This window comes from Protopterus annectens, chromosome 2.part1, assembly GCF_019279795.1.
Source record: "Protopterus annectens isolate FY-2018-M chromosome 2.part1, PAN1.0, whole genome shotgun sequence".
Taxonomy (NCBI): domain Eukaryota; kingdom Metazoa; phylum Chordata; order Ceratodontiformes; family Protopteridae; genus Protopterus; species Protopterus annectens.
Genome location: NC_056729.1, coordinates 104,096,377 through 104,109,908, shown reverse-complemented (window position 1 = coordinate 104,109,908; position 13,532 = coordinate 104,096,377). Strand labels below are relative to the sequence as shown.

Below are 13,532 nucleotides of genomic sequence, written 5' to 3'. Positions count from 1 at the left end.
AAACCTCCAGGGGTTTACTCAGATCATTGCCACCCCCACCAGATTTGGCAAAAATAGAGTCAAAGATAGTATCCTTGACTGGATACTTATCAACAGCCACCCCCAAAAGTACAAGTCAGGTACATTACCCAATGATCTAAGTGATCACTGCCTTACCTATACTATTAGGCTCAAAGCCAACATTTCCAACCAGCCTACCTCACCTACAAAACTATAAGAAACTTCAGGAACTTTAACCTTGACCACTTCCAAAATGAACTCAAAGCATGTAACTGGAATGTCTTGAAACAACTCATATAACAAGAAGCAGTCGAGTACTTCAGTACCATTTTTCTGGATATCCTTAACCACCATGCTCCTACCCATACCCATCTGTGTAAAAGCCACAGTTGCACTGTGGCTATCTAAAGAAACAAAAACCAAAATTAAACTAAGAAAATGCCTGGGCCAGGTGGCATGTTACCAAAGCCCTATGGACCAAGCAAGATACCGGCAGCTAAAGAATCAGACCAAAAAATCTGTCATTCTAGACAAAAAAAATCACTACACCCTCAATACAACAAAAATATCAGCTAAAACCTCAAAAGTTCTGGCCTGGTATTAATTTTCTCCACCCAGGCTGTACTCCTACCCCATCAGCTGTCCTTGATCAATCCCCTGTAGAAACTGCAAACAGCTTCAACTCCTCCTTTACTGAAACTATCCAGTCTCTAGCTACCCATCTCACTCCATCGGACACAAACACCAGCTCTGGCACATAAAGCCCTGATTCACCCAGCATCCAACCCACCTTTACCTTTCAAACTGTACCTACCAACCTGATCCGGACCTTACTCAAAAAGCTAAAACCTACTACACTAGCTGCTGACCACCTCCCAGTTAAATATCTTCAAAAAGCATCTGATGCCATAGCACCTCCCATTTCTATTCTGATTAACAGATCCATCTCAGAAGGATCCATCCCAGCAATATGGAAAATATTACGTTACACCTCACTATGAAAGAGGAAGTTCCACAGAATTATCTAACTTTAGACCTATAGCCATTCTTTCACCACTAGTTAAAATCATGAAAAGATGCATACACAAACAAATTATCCACTTTCTTATTCAAAACAGAAAGCTCGCTGACTCTCAGCACGGCTTTAGGCCATTCCACAGTACCACCATGGCTCTTCTACCTTTCTCTAATGTCATCAATCTTCATTGTAATAACAACAAAAGTACAGTTTTGTACCTACCATAAATGTAGATGTTCGAGTGTTACAATGCTGCAGTCATTACACTTGTTATCCTGCCGTCAGGCGGTTCCCCAGTCGGCCTGAGTTCCAAAGTCTTGGTCCGGCGTCGGTTGCTGTCGCCTCCTCCCTGACATCAGTGCGACAGGGGTATACAAGATGCAGCTGACGCCATTTTCTTCAGTTTTTCTTGCCCCAGATGTGAGGTGCCCACAAAAAGGTAGGAAATTCAAATTGCTAATAAAACATACATAAGAAAAGCAATCAAAACTTTCAGTTACCAGCAAATACTCCTCATAGGTAGTAAAGGGTAGAAGACATAGGTACGTACTAGCAAGTAAGAGGGGAAGGAGGGAGGGCAACCTGGACTGCAGCAGTGTATACACTTGAACATCTACATTTATGATAGGTACAAAACTGTACTATGTTCATCGTGTTACACTGCTGCAGTCATTACACTTGGGTAGAATCTCAAAGCTGAGGTAGGGTGGTTGGTTCTATAAGGCATTAGGGGTGGCTATAAGGCCCTGCAGCACTGCAGTGGCCAAGCCAGCTCTGGATTTAGAGTAAAGAGGCAGATGGTAATGCTTGGTGAAGGTATGTACAGAACTCCAAGTTGCTGCTTCCAAAATATCCTTGGTAGGTACTCCTCTGAGGTAGGCAGTTGAAGTGGCTGTTGCCCTGGTGGAGTGAGATCTAATGCTGTTAGGTACAGGTTTCCCATGGTGTGTATAGCAGAAACGTATACAGTGTCCTATCCATTTTGAAATAGTCTGTTTTGAAATGGCTTTTTCCCTGTGCTCCTGCAGCATATGCTACCAATAATTGCTCAGATTTTCTGAAAACTTTGGTTTTGTCCAAGTAGAAGTGTAACTGCCTGTATATGTCCAAAGAATGCAGTAGTCTTCTCCCCCTTACTCTGTGGATTTGGATAAAAAGTTGGCAAGTGAATAGTTTGGTTTAGAGCCACACTTGATACCACCTTTGGCATAAACCTAGGGTTAGTTCTTAAAGACACCCTGTCTTGGTGGAAAATGATGAAAGGTTCCACTGCCATTAGTGCCTGTAATTCTGAAACTCTTCGTGCTGATGTTATTGCCGGGAATAGAGCAGTTTTCCAAGAGATATATTTTAAATCTGCTGTGTTAGCTGGCTCAAAAGGAGGTAAAGTTAATTTTTCCAACACAAAGTTGAGGTCCAAAGTTGGAGTAGGTGCTCTACGGGGCGGTCTTATGTTTTTAACCCCTCTGAGGTACTGTTTTAGCAAAGGATTAGAGAAAATTGGTGGATTCGTGTTGTAATGAGCAGAGATGGCAGAGGCGTGGATCTTGATGGATGAGAAAGAGAGGCCTTTCTCCAGCATCTCAGTTAAATATTGTAGTATCTAAGGAATATTTGGGACAAGAGGGTCAAGGCTGTGAGCCTGGCTCCAAGCACAGAATCTCTTCCATTCATCCGAACAGGCTTTCCTGGTACTAGGCCTTCTGGCCTCCAGGATGACATCCATAACAGCTTTGGAGAGAGGCATTGTTTGCTTGACTAGAGAATCTTCCATGCAGCTAGGTTTAAAGTCTTTAGCTGGCTGTGAAGTATCGGATTGTTGTGCTGAGTCAGCAGATGTGGGATTTGAGGCAAAATCCAGGGTGGTCCTTGTGCTAAGTTCTTTAAGACTGGGTACCAGTGCTGGCGTGGCCAGTCTGGTGCAATCAGGATCATCTTTGGCTCTTTTTGTTTGGCTTTTATGGAGTACCTTTGGAAGGAAAGGTAGTGGTGGGAGAGCATATACTTGTAGGTTTCTCCAGCTGAATGAGAGGGCATCCACTTTCCATGCTTGTGGATGGTAAATCCTTGTGCAGAATTTCTGTAGTTAGCAGTTCATTGGGGATGCAAACAGATCTATGTCCGGGCTCCACTATTTCTGTGTTATCATTCTGAATATTTGTGGATTCAATTCCCATTCGTGGGGATCCATGATGTTTCTGCTTAAGTCGTCTGCCACTGTGTTTTTCTCTCCTGGCAGGAATTGTGCTTGCAGATGAACTTGACAGTTTAGAGAGGTGTTCCACAAGGTCATGGCTTGTCTGCAGAGGGGATAAGAGTGAGTGGACCCTTGCTTGTTTATGTAGTAGTTGTCCTGGATGCAGCAGGTCCTTGAAGGCTATAAGGGCATTTTGTACAGCTAGCATCTCTTTTTGATTGATGTGAAGATGCCTTTGTTCTGCGGGCCACTTGCCCTGAATACATTTTCCTGCCATGTGTGCTCCCCAGGCGTAATCCGATGTATCTGTTGTCAGTGTTTGCCTGGCTGTGGGTTAAGTAAAAGGCTGTCCCTTGTTGAGGTGACAAGCTTGAGACCACCATCGAAACTCCTGTTGAAGGCAAGGAATTAGTGGTATAACTGTTTCCAAACTTTGACAGTGTTGTGACCAGACACTCTTTAGGTACCATTGCAGTTTCCTCATATGCAGTCTGGCATATGGAATTAGTAGAATGCAAGATGCCATGTAACCCAAGGCCTGCAGAATTTTTCTTGCACGGAGTTGGGTTCTTGTTGCCATCAATTGAAAATATTGAGTCAGTTGTCATTGCTTGTCTGGCGTGAGATAAGCCATCTGGGCCATTGTAATCAAGCTGGCACCCAGGAATATTATCTCTTGTGAGGGCACTAGTTTTGATTTCTTTTCGTTTACTGTGTACCCTAGACAACTTAATAACTTTTTTACAAACACCAGATGCTTTAGAAGAATGTCCTTGCTCTCTGATTGAATCAGGCAGTCATCCAGGTACAGATAAATTTGAATTCCTTTGTCTGCAAAATGCAATTACTGGAGCCAGGCATTTTGTGAAGACCCTGGGCACAGTAGATAAGCCAAAGGGCAGTGCAGAGAATTGATAGTGCATTGAACCAGCTATGAATCTGAGGTATCTTCTGCAGTTTTGTCTGATAGGGACATGCAGGTATGCCTTCTTGAGGTCCAAGGTTACGAGCCAAGCTTTCTTGCCCAGCATGGGAAGAAGCTGCTGTAGTGTCAACATTTTGAATTTCGGAACATCCAGGTAAGTGTTTAGAGAAGAAAGATCCAGAATGGGCCTCCAGGCTTTGTCCTTTCTGGGAACCAGAAAGAGTCGTGAGTAAAATCCTTGTCCTTGCTCCTGTGGTGGTACCTTTTGAATAGCTCTCATGCCCATGAGTGCTGTTATTTGTTTTGGAGCCTCTGCCCATTGATTTGGTGGCAGATTTGGCATTCCTTTTAACCTTGGCAGAGTGTGAAAGTGGAACCTGCAACTTTGAGATACAATATTGAGAACCCATTTGTCTTTGGTGATCATATGCCAATTGTGATAGAAAAGAGCCAGTTTTCCTCCAAAGGGGGCTGCCAAGAGAGAGCTGTTTGGCAGCTGTAGTGGGAAGTCATTGGGGCTGATTTTTATATGGTTGGGGCCCGTCTTCCCCTTCTTTCTGGTCTGGTGCACCCTATTGTCGAGGCCTGTAAGGACCTTGTGGTTGACCTCTACCTCTTGGACGTCTGTATCTGCCCCTCTGAGGTCTGTCTGTAACTGGAAAGGACCAATTCTTTGTTGGCCAATTTCTGCTAAATCAAGGAGACTGAACCTGTAAGAAATCCTTCACCGTTTGCATAGAATTTGCCTTATCCTCCATTTTCTTTAATACCTCTTCTGCCTTAACTCCAAATAACACATCCTGCTGCAAAGGTGCATCCAATAGTTTTGTTTTAACATGATCTGGTAACGTATGTTCTTTTAACCAAGCATGTCTTCTAATGACACAACCTGTAACTGCTGCTCTACAGGAGGCCTCTAAAGAATCAAAACCACATCGCAAAGTATATTTTCCCACTTGTTCAGCTGCATGCAATAAATCCTGCATTTCCTTAAAATTAGGAGGATCTGAATCTGGAAGCATTTTTTGTTTCAACTGAGACATCAAAAATTGCTGATAGTTTAGCATGTGAAACTGGCAATTTAAGGCCCTCATTGCTAAAGTTGCAGACGTATATACTTTCTTCCACCATCTGGAGTCTCTGTCAGAGGGGACTGGATTCTTTGCTGATGTGGCCTTAACCCCTTTGGGTCCCTGAGAAATAGTTTCAGGGTCAGCAACAGGGCTTTTATAAAGAAATTTGTGTGAGACAGGGACTCTGTAGTATCTGTCAGGCTTAACTGGGTCTGGAGGTAAAGAATCAGGATTTAAACTGGATTCAGTATACACATCATCCACAATGTCTAACACTGGCGGAATAGCAAGGGGTCTGTGTTGAGGCAATAAAAGGAAGTCTCTGAGCCTTTTCTTGGATTCTAAGTAATCCTGGCCTTCCGAATGGAAATGCTCCCTCATGGTATGCAGGGTTTCCCCAAAGGAGTAGTCCTCAGGCAGAGAGTTGATGGAATTGATTCCTCAGCATCAGAATCCTCATAAGGGGGTAAGGAATATCCTAGGTCTGAGGATGAATCTGAAGAGATGGACACCTGGTCGGATGAGTCATAGTCTGCATCCTGTCTAGGCCTTTTATCAGGAGGGGGATGGGACCCCCTGATCAGAGTGATTAGGTCTTCGGCCATTTTGAGCATTTGTTCCTTAGGCATGGAGGCCTGTCCTGGAGAATGCTGTATTTGTTTCTTTTTTTTTAAAGGAGGTTTAGACTTAGCAGAAGGTTTAATGCTTAACTGAGTAGGTCTGAAAACACCCGCTGAAGCTGTGGCTAGTTCAGCTACTCCGGATCCCTCTGAAGGGTAAGTAGGCTGAAAATCTTGTGCGTCCGAAGGCCCAGCCATCTCCACGTGGGAGCGGCCTGTGGTTCTACAGAAACAGTTGTCAGGGGCTGCGAAGGTGCCTCACTGAAAACCGGAGAACCGGCGACTGGCCTAGAAGAGGCTTCGTCATCAGTTTTGGGTCTCGGATGCCTATCCTTGTCTTTGCACTTTTTATGTATTCTGGTCGTCTGAAGTTCCGACAGCATGGTGTAATTCAATTTTCTGCCAAAATAATGTCAGGCAAAATCAAACAGACGTTTAATAGTGCGCTTGTTAAACCTAGCACAAAACCGACAACCAGTGACGTTGTGGTCTGGGCCTATGCATGGGATACAATAAGAATGGAAATCCTTATGAGGTATTTGCTTCTCACAAGAAATACAGTTATTAACTTTTACTGACATCGGTCTGAGGCAAGAAAAAGTTTCCCCAACAGGGTACTTAGCTTTGTAGAAGACTTCGGTCCTGGATTCAGAATGAAAATCTCAGGAGTCGGCCGACCGGCACTTGCGAACTGCTTTTGCTTCGGGCACCGCGCGGCAAGAAAGACTGAAGAAAATGGCGTCGGCTGCATCCTATATACCCCTGTCGCACTGATGTCAGGGAGGAGGCAACAGCAACCAACGCTGGACCAAGACTTTGGAACTCAGGCCAACTGGGGAACCGCCTGACGGCAGGATAACCCAAGTGTAATGACTGCAGCAGTGTAACACGATGAATGTCTATCTTCAGCACTCTTCCTAGATCCCTCAAAAGCTTTCGATATTGTCAACCATCAGCTACTGGTCAACACCCTACAAACTATAATTTTAGACCAACATGCAATACAATGGTTTCACTCCTACCTAAACGGTAGACAGCAGGCTGTCTTATGGCAGAGCAAGCTGTCATCCCAACTTCCTCTAAACCTAGGTGTCCCATAAGGGTCCATACTAGGTCAACTTCTTTTCTCTATCTTTACCAATGACCTGCACACCACCATTCCAGGAGCCACCTGCATCCATTATGCAGATGACACGATGCTAATATGCCCCGCCTCCTCTCCTACACAACTTCTAACCCTCACCCAGACTACTTTCAGCATGGTAGAAACATGGCTAGCTAATCGCCGCCTGCTTCTAAATTCTAACAAAACCAAGCTACTACTTTTTTTCCCCTAACCGTAGAATTTCTCAGACTTCCTTCAACATCAAATCTAGCAATGACACCATTATCTACCCTGATGACCATACAAAGCTTCTGTTCATAACAATGGACAACAACCTTAAATTTGATAAACATGTAAATCACATTATTATGTCGGTCAACAAAAAACTTGGCTCTCTGTACAAACCTTTCCTCACTCCCCCTAGCTAGGGTAGCTATTGCAAGATCACACCTCCTCTCTACCCTTATGTATGCCTGCCCTGTACTTGCCAACCTATCCAAAACCAATCAACAAATTATCAGGATGTTACAATCATATAGCCAGATTCGCTACTGGCATGGCGTTTAGGACCCACCATTGCCAGAACCTCAAAGCACTGGAATGGCTAGAGTATCCTACCCTTCTACACTTCAACCAGCTTATAGTAGCACATAAAATACTCCGTCAACCTCATAACACTCCTGCCCTCAAAAATATTCTCACCCCTCATACTGCCCCCCAGGCCATTACGCTCAGATGATAAACTAATGATACTGACCCAAAAATCCAGCAACTCTGCAGGTGATGCTATATTTGCCAACTCAACCGGTAAAATCTGGAATCTACTCCCTACTACCATTACCAAGGAAACCTCACTACCGCTATTTAAAAGAGAACTCAAAAAATACCTCACAACTCATTGGCTATGCTCTTGTTCTAAACCTGACTAACAACGTCACTAATACATGTCTTGCTGTTTAGCCAAGTATCTATGCCTCATAGCATCTGAATGTCTAAGCATTGTGAATTATGAAATCTGATTGTATTCTATGTTTACATTTTCTGATACATCTCTGCCAATCAGATGCAAGTCTGCACATTGTGTATATTGATATCTGCCTTCATTCTTTGTCTATATTTTTCTAAACAGGTCTGCCTGAGTTTATCACTCAGTGATGTATATACTGTCTCTTTTTTGGTATGTGGAGCTTTTCTTCCCGGGCAAACGCTTAAAATGGTCATATATCCAGGTGGACTATCCCGGTCATCAAATGTAAAATATATATATATATATATATATATATATATATATATATATATATATATATAGATATAGATATATATAGATATATATCTATATCTATATATATATATATATATATATATATATATATATGGGCCTACTTCTGTTCATCAAAAACACGTTTTTCCGAAGAACTGAAGTACGAACCCACTTCAGCATAAGTGCACGTAACTGAAAGTGTACTTTTGAGAACACCGGTTCGCTGAAGCAGACAACAGCAGAAATACCCTAAACACACTCTCTTGCAGAGGGCAAGCCCCCCCCCCCTGCACTCCCCTACCTATATATAACAAAGTACAGTTTTGTACCTACCATAAATGTAGATGTCCGATAGGCATGCATCTGCAGTCCTTACAAATGGGTTGTCCTGTCGTCAGGCAGCCCTTCGGTCGGCCGGATTCCAAAGTCTGGGTCTGGCCTCGGCTGATGTCGCACTTCACCCGACGTCATAGCTGCAGTTATTCAGGTATAAAGGTATCAGCCGACGCCATCTTCCTCAGTGTTTCTTGCCCCAGATGCCAGGTGCCCTCTAGGAAGGCTAAATTTGGATAATTGCAAAAGTTTCCAAATAAGAGAGAGCAAATAAAATAAACATGTATATACATATATACAAACAAATACACCACAATAGATTCCCCCAGCTAGCTAGAAGATGGGTAAATACCCTAGGAGTACCTCAGAGGGGAAGGAGGGAGGGTAATCCCGACTGCAGATGCATGCCTATCGGACATCTACATTTATGGTAGGTACAAAACTGTACTATGTCCTTCAAGGATGCATCTGCAGTCCTTACAAATGGGTAGAATACCATAGCCAAACTGGGGAGGAGGAGTAATAAGATTATGGTGTAGTTAAGATCCCTTGCAAAACAGCAGTGGCAAAACCTGCTCGGGATCTGGAGTATAAGGGTAAATTATAATGCTTGGCAAATGTATGCACGGAGCTCCAAGTAGCAGCCTCTAAAATGTCTTTGGTAGCCACTCCTCGTAAAAAAGCTGTGGTAGTGGCTGTAGCCCTTGTAGAGTGAGGTCTGATGTTTTCTGGAGTTTTCTTCCCATGGTAAGAGTAACAAAATCTAATGCAATTTCCTATCCACTTAGAGATTGTCTGTTTTGAAATTGCTTTTCCTTCCATTCCTGTTGCATATGCTACCAGTAGCTGGTCAGTTTTTCTATTGCTCTTGGTCCTGTCCAGGTAGTAACGTAATTGTCTATGTATATCCAAGGTATGCAACAGTCTTTCTCCCCTGTTCTGTGGGTTGGGGAAGAATGTAGGCAGGTGGATAGCTTGGTTTAAAGATACCCTGGAGACCACCTTTGGCATAAAAGTAGGATTAATTCTCATGGACACTCTATCTTGATGGAAGATCAGGAAGGGCTGTACTGCCATTAATGCCTGTAGTTCAGAAACCCTTCTTGCTGAAGTGATTGCAAGCAGGAAAGCAGTTTTCCATGATAAGTACTGTATTTCTGCTGTTGCTGCTGGCTCCAAAGGAGGGAGTGTCAACTTTTCTAGCACAAAGTTCAAGTCCCATGCTGGCAATGGTGGCTTCCTAGGTGGTTTTACATTTTTAATTCCTCTCAGAAACTGCCTGAGCAGAGGATGTGAGAAGACTGGAGGATCCAAGTTGTATTCTGCTGAAATAGCTGATGCATGAATCTTAATGGAAGAATAGGACAGGCCATTGTGGAAGAGCTCTGCCAAGTATTCCAGGATGTTAGCTATGTTTACCAGTGACACATTTTCTCCTTTTGCAGTACTCCAAATGAGATATCTTTTCCATTTTGCTGAATATTTTTTTCTTGTTGAGGGTCTGCGAGCCTCCAAGATAATGTCTTTAACCCTTTGAGATAAATCTGGGTTATTTGGTCTTATGCAATGTTCCAGGCAGCCAGCTGCAGTGTTTTCAGGTTTGGATGCAGGGTTTTGAAGTTGTTCTGTGTTAACAGTAAGGGAACTAGGGCAGAGGCCATATTTGTTCCCGAGACATACTCCTCAGTAATGGGTACCAATGTTGCCTTGGCCAGTCTGGAGCTATCAGGATGATCCTTGGACGGTCTTCTTTGATCTTCAATAGCACCTTGTGCATCAAAGGAAGAGGTGGGAATGCATATGCTGTCAGGTTTTTCCAACTGAAAGATAGGGAGTCCACTTTCCAAGCAAGTGGGTGGTACGTCCTCGTGCAGAATTTTTCAGTTGGTGATTGTGTGGGGATGCAAATAAGTCTATTTCTGGTAGTCCCCATTTCCCTGTAATGGTTTTGAAGATGTCCGGATGCAGCATCCATTCGTGGGCATCCGTGGTAGTTCTGCTTAGGATGTCTGCTAGTATATTTTCTTTTCCTGGCACAAAATTGCTTGTAACTGAATGTTGAAGCTCAGGGCCACATTCCAGAGGTCCATTGCCATCCGGCATAGAGGGTATGAATGTGTGCCTCCCTGTTTGTTGATGTACCACATAACTGTGGTGTTGTCAGTCCTTATCAACAGTTGACCCTGTCGAAGAAATGGTCTGAATGTCTGAATTGCCAGTTTTACTGCCAGCATTTCCTTTTGATTTATGTGTAGGTGCAGCTGGTCTTGAGTCCATAAGCCTTGTATGCACTTGTCCAGCATGTGCGCCCCCCAACCGAGGTCTGAGGCGTCCGTTGTGATGGTCTGGCTTGGTTGAGTGCTGTGGAAGGGCAGTCCTTTGTTTGATTGACAGGCCTGAGCCCACCATTGGAATTCTTGCTTCAGGCATGGAATTATTGGAATTTGGGTTTCTAGGCTGTGCTTGTGCTGAGACCATAAATTCCTTAGGTACCACTGTAACTTTCTCATGTGCAGTCTGGCATGTGGAACTAATATTATGCAGGATGCCATGTAACCCAGGGCTTGCAGGACTTTTCTTGCTGTTAGCTGGTTCTGCTTTGTTAATGCCATGAAGTAGAGAGGGAGTTGCTCCTGTTTTTCTACTGTTAGGAATGCCATTTGTTTTGATGTGTCCAGCTCTGCACCCAAGAAGGTTATCCTTTGGGATGGTATCAGCCTTGACTTTTTTATATTGACTGTGTATCCCAGGGCTTGCAGTAGATGAATGACCCTTTTTCAAGTCTTTTGTTAATTTGTTTTTGTTGTCCGCTTGTAACAGGCAGTCGTCCAGGTAAGGGTAAATTTGAATTCCCTGAAGCCTGCAATGAGCAATTACTGATGCCAGGCATTTCGTGAATACTCTGGGTGCAGTAGATAAGCCAAAGGGCAATGCTGAGAATTGATAATGCTCTGATCCTGCAAGAAATCTGAGGTATCTTCTGCAATTTGGTCGTATGGGGACGTGCAGGTATGCCTCCTTGAGATCTAGAGTTACCAGCCAAGACTCCTTGCCCAGCATGGGAAGAAGTTGCTGTAGGGTCAGCATTTTGAATTTTGGAACAATGAGGTATGTGTTTAAAGCGGACAGGTCGAGAATAGGTCTCCATTGGTTTTCTTTTCTTGGTACCAGAAAGAGTCTGGAGTAAAATCCTTGCCCTTGTTCCATATATGGTACCCTTTCTACAGCTCTCATCCTTAGTAAGTGAGTTATTTGTCCTAGAGCTTCTGTCTTCTGATTTGGAGGTAGGTTTGGCATTCCTCTCTTCCTTGGTAGAGTATGGAAGTGAAACCTGTAACCTTGGTCTATTGTCTGTAAAATCCATTTGTCTCCCGTGATGTAATGCCAGTTTACTGAAAATAAGGCTAGCTTCCCGCCTAAGGGTGCTTCTAGTTGTTCCCTGGTAGGCGGTGCCAGAGCCAAGTCACTGTGATTGTCCTGTGGAAGTGGTGGTGGCTGGATCTGTGGCTGTACCTCGCTGGTTGTTAGCCTGCCACTGACGTCCCCCGTAGGCACCTCTGGATTGACCCCTGCCTCTTGAGCGCCTATTCCTGCCTCTCTGAGCTCTGGAGGTGTCTGGAAAGGACCAATTCTTGGAAGGCCAGTTCCTGCTAAACCTTGGAGGCTGGACCTGCAAGAAATCCTTGACTGTCTGGACAGATTTTGCTTTCTCTTCCACCTTCTTCAGCACCTGCTGTGCAGGGGAGCCAAACAAATTGAGCTTATCCATGGGAGCATCTAGGAGCTTTGATTTAACATGGTCTGGTAAGGACTACTCTTTTAACCATGCATGTCTTCTGATCACTGTACCAGTCATGGCTGATCTAAAGGAAGCCTCCAGCGCATCATAGCCGCATTTTAAGGAATGATTACTGACCTGCTGAATGTTATGTACCATTTCCTGAACAGATTTTTTGTCTAATGGTTCATCCGAGGACAGTTTTTTAGTTAACTGGTCTAACATAAATTCCTGATACTGAATCATGTGGAATTGACAGTTCAAGGCCCTAGCTGAAAGAGTAGCAGAAGTGTAAACTTTTTTACCCCATCTCTCTAAGGCCCTAGATTCCCTTTCAGTGGGGAGGGGGTTTTTGGCAGAGGTAGTTGCTACAGCCTTGGGTCCCTGGGAGATAGTTTCGGGAACTGCAAAAGGAGCCTTATACAAATGATAATGTGTGTCCGGAACCCTGTAGTACCTATCGGGCTTAGCAGGGGCCGGAGGAAGAGAATCAAGAGCAGTACAAGCATCATTAAATGCATCATCCACAACAGTAAGTACTGGAGGAATGGCTAAAGGCCTATGCTGTGGCAAATGCAAAAAGGTTCTAAGCCTTTTCCTAGAGTCTGAAAAATCCTGGCCCTGCCATTGAAATTGTTCCCTCATAGCATGCAAGGTTTCCCCAAAAGAAAATTCCTCAGGCGGAGAGGCAGAAGGAATGGACTCTTCTGCATCAGAGTCCTCATAAGGAGAAAAAGGGCCCTCTGGAGGGTTTGAATTATCTGATTCATCAGAGGAGTTATCTGAAGAAACTGGCTCAGGGGGCTCTACTCTAGGCCTCTTCTCTGGAGGTGGGTGAGAGGCCCTGTCTGGGTGTGGTTGGGATCCCGGATCAAAGAAATGAGATCCTCTGCTAGACTAAGCATTTGTGAACTAGAGCTAGGCCTGTGAGAGGGGTCTTAGCAGGCACAGTTTTGGTAGATTTTGCTGCTTTAGCCCTGGCAAAGGCCTTAATCGACATGGATGCAGGTGGCCTAGCAGCTCCACGTGCAGGGGTAGAAATATCCAAAGGGATAGTATCAGATAAATCCTGTGAACCTGCAAGAGCGGGTGGGATTTCAGAAGCAGATTCAGCCATGCTGGATGAGGCCTCGGTAGGAGGTAAGCTTTCGGCCGAAGGAAGAACCGTGGACTCGGTTTCAGCCGAAACCGAGACACTCGCGGTTGGCTTAACCGCGGTTCC

The 13,532-nt window shown here is 44.3% G+C and overlaps 1 protein-coding gene across 11 annotated transcripts in view; it reads right to left on the bottom strand.

Moving 5' to 3' along the window:
- The window catches only part of RAPGEF2 (Rap guanine nucleotide exchange factor 2), a 2,418,607-nt gene that overhangs the window by 1,096,605 nt on the left and 1,308,470 nt on the right, over positions 1-13,532 (bottom strand). The gene's annotated exons all lie outside the window — the stretch shown is intronic.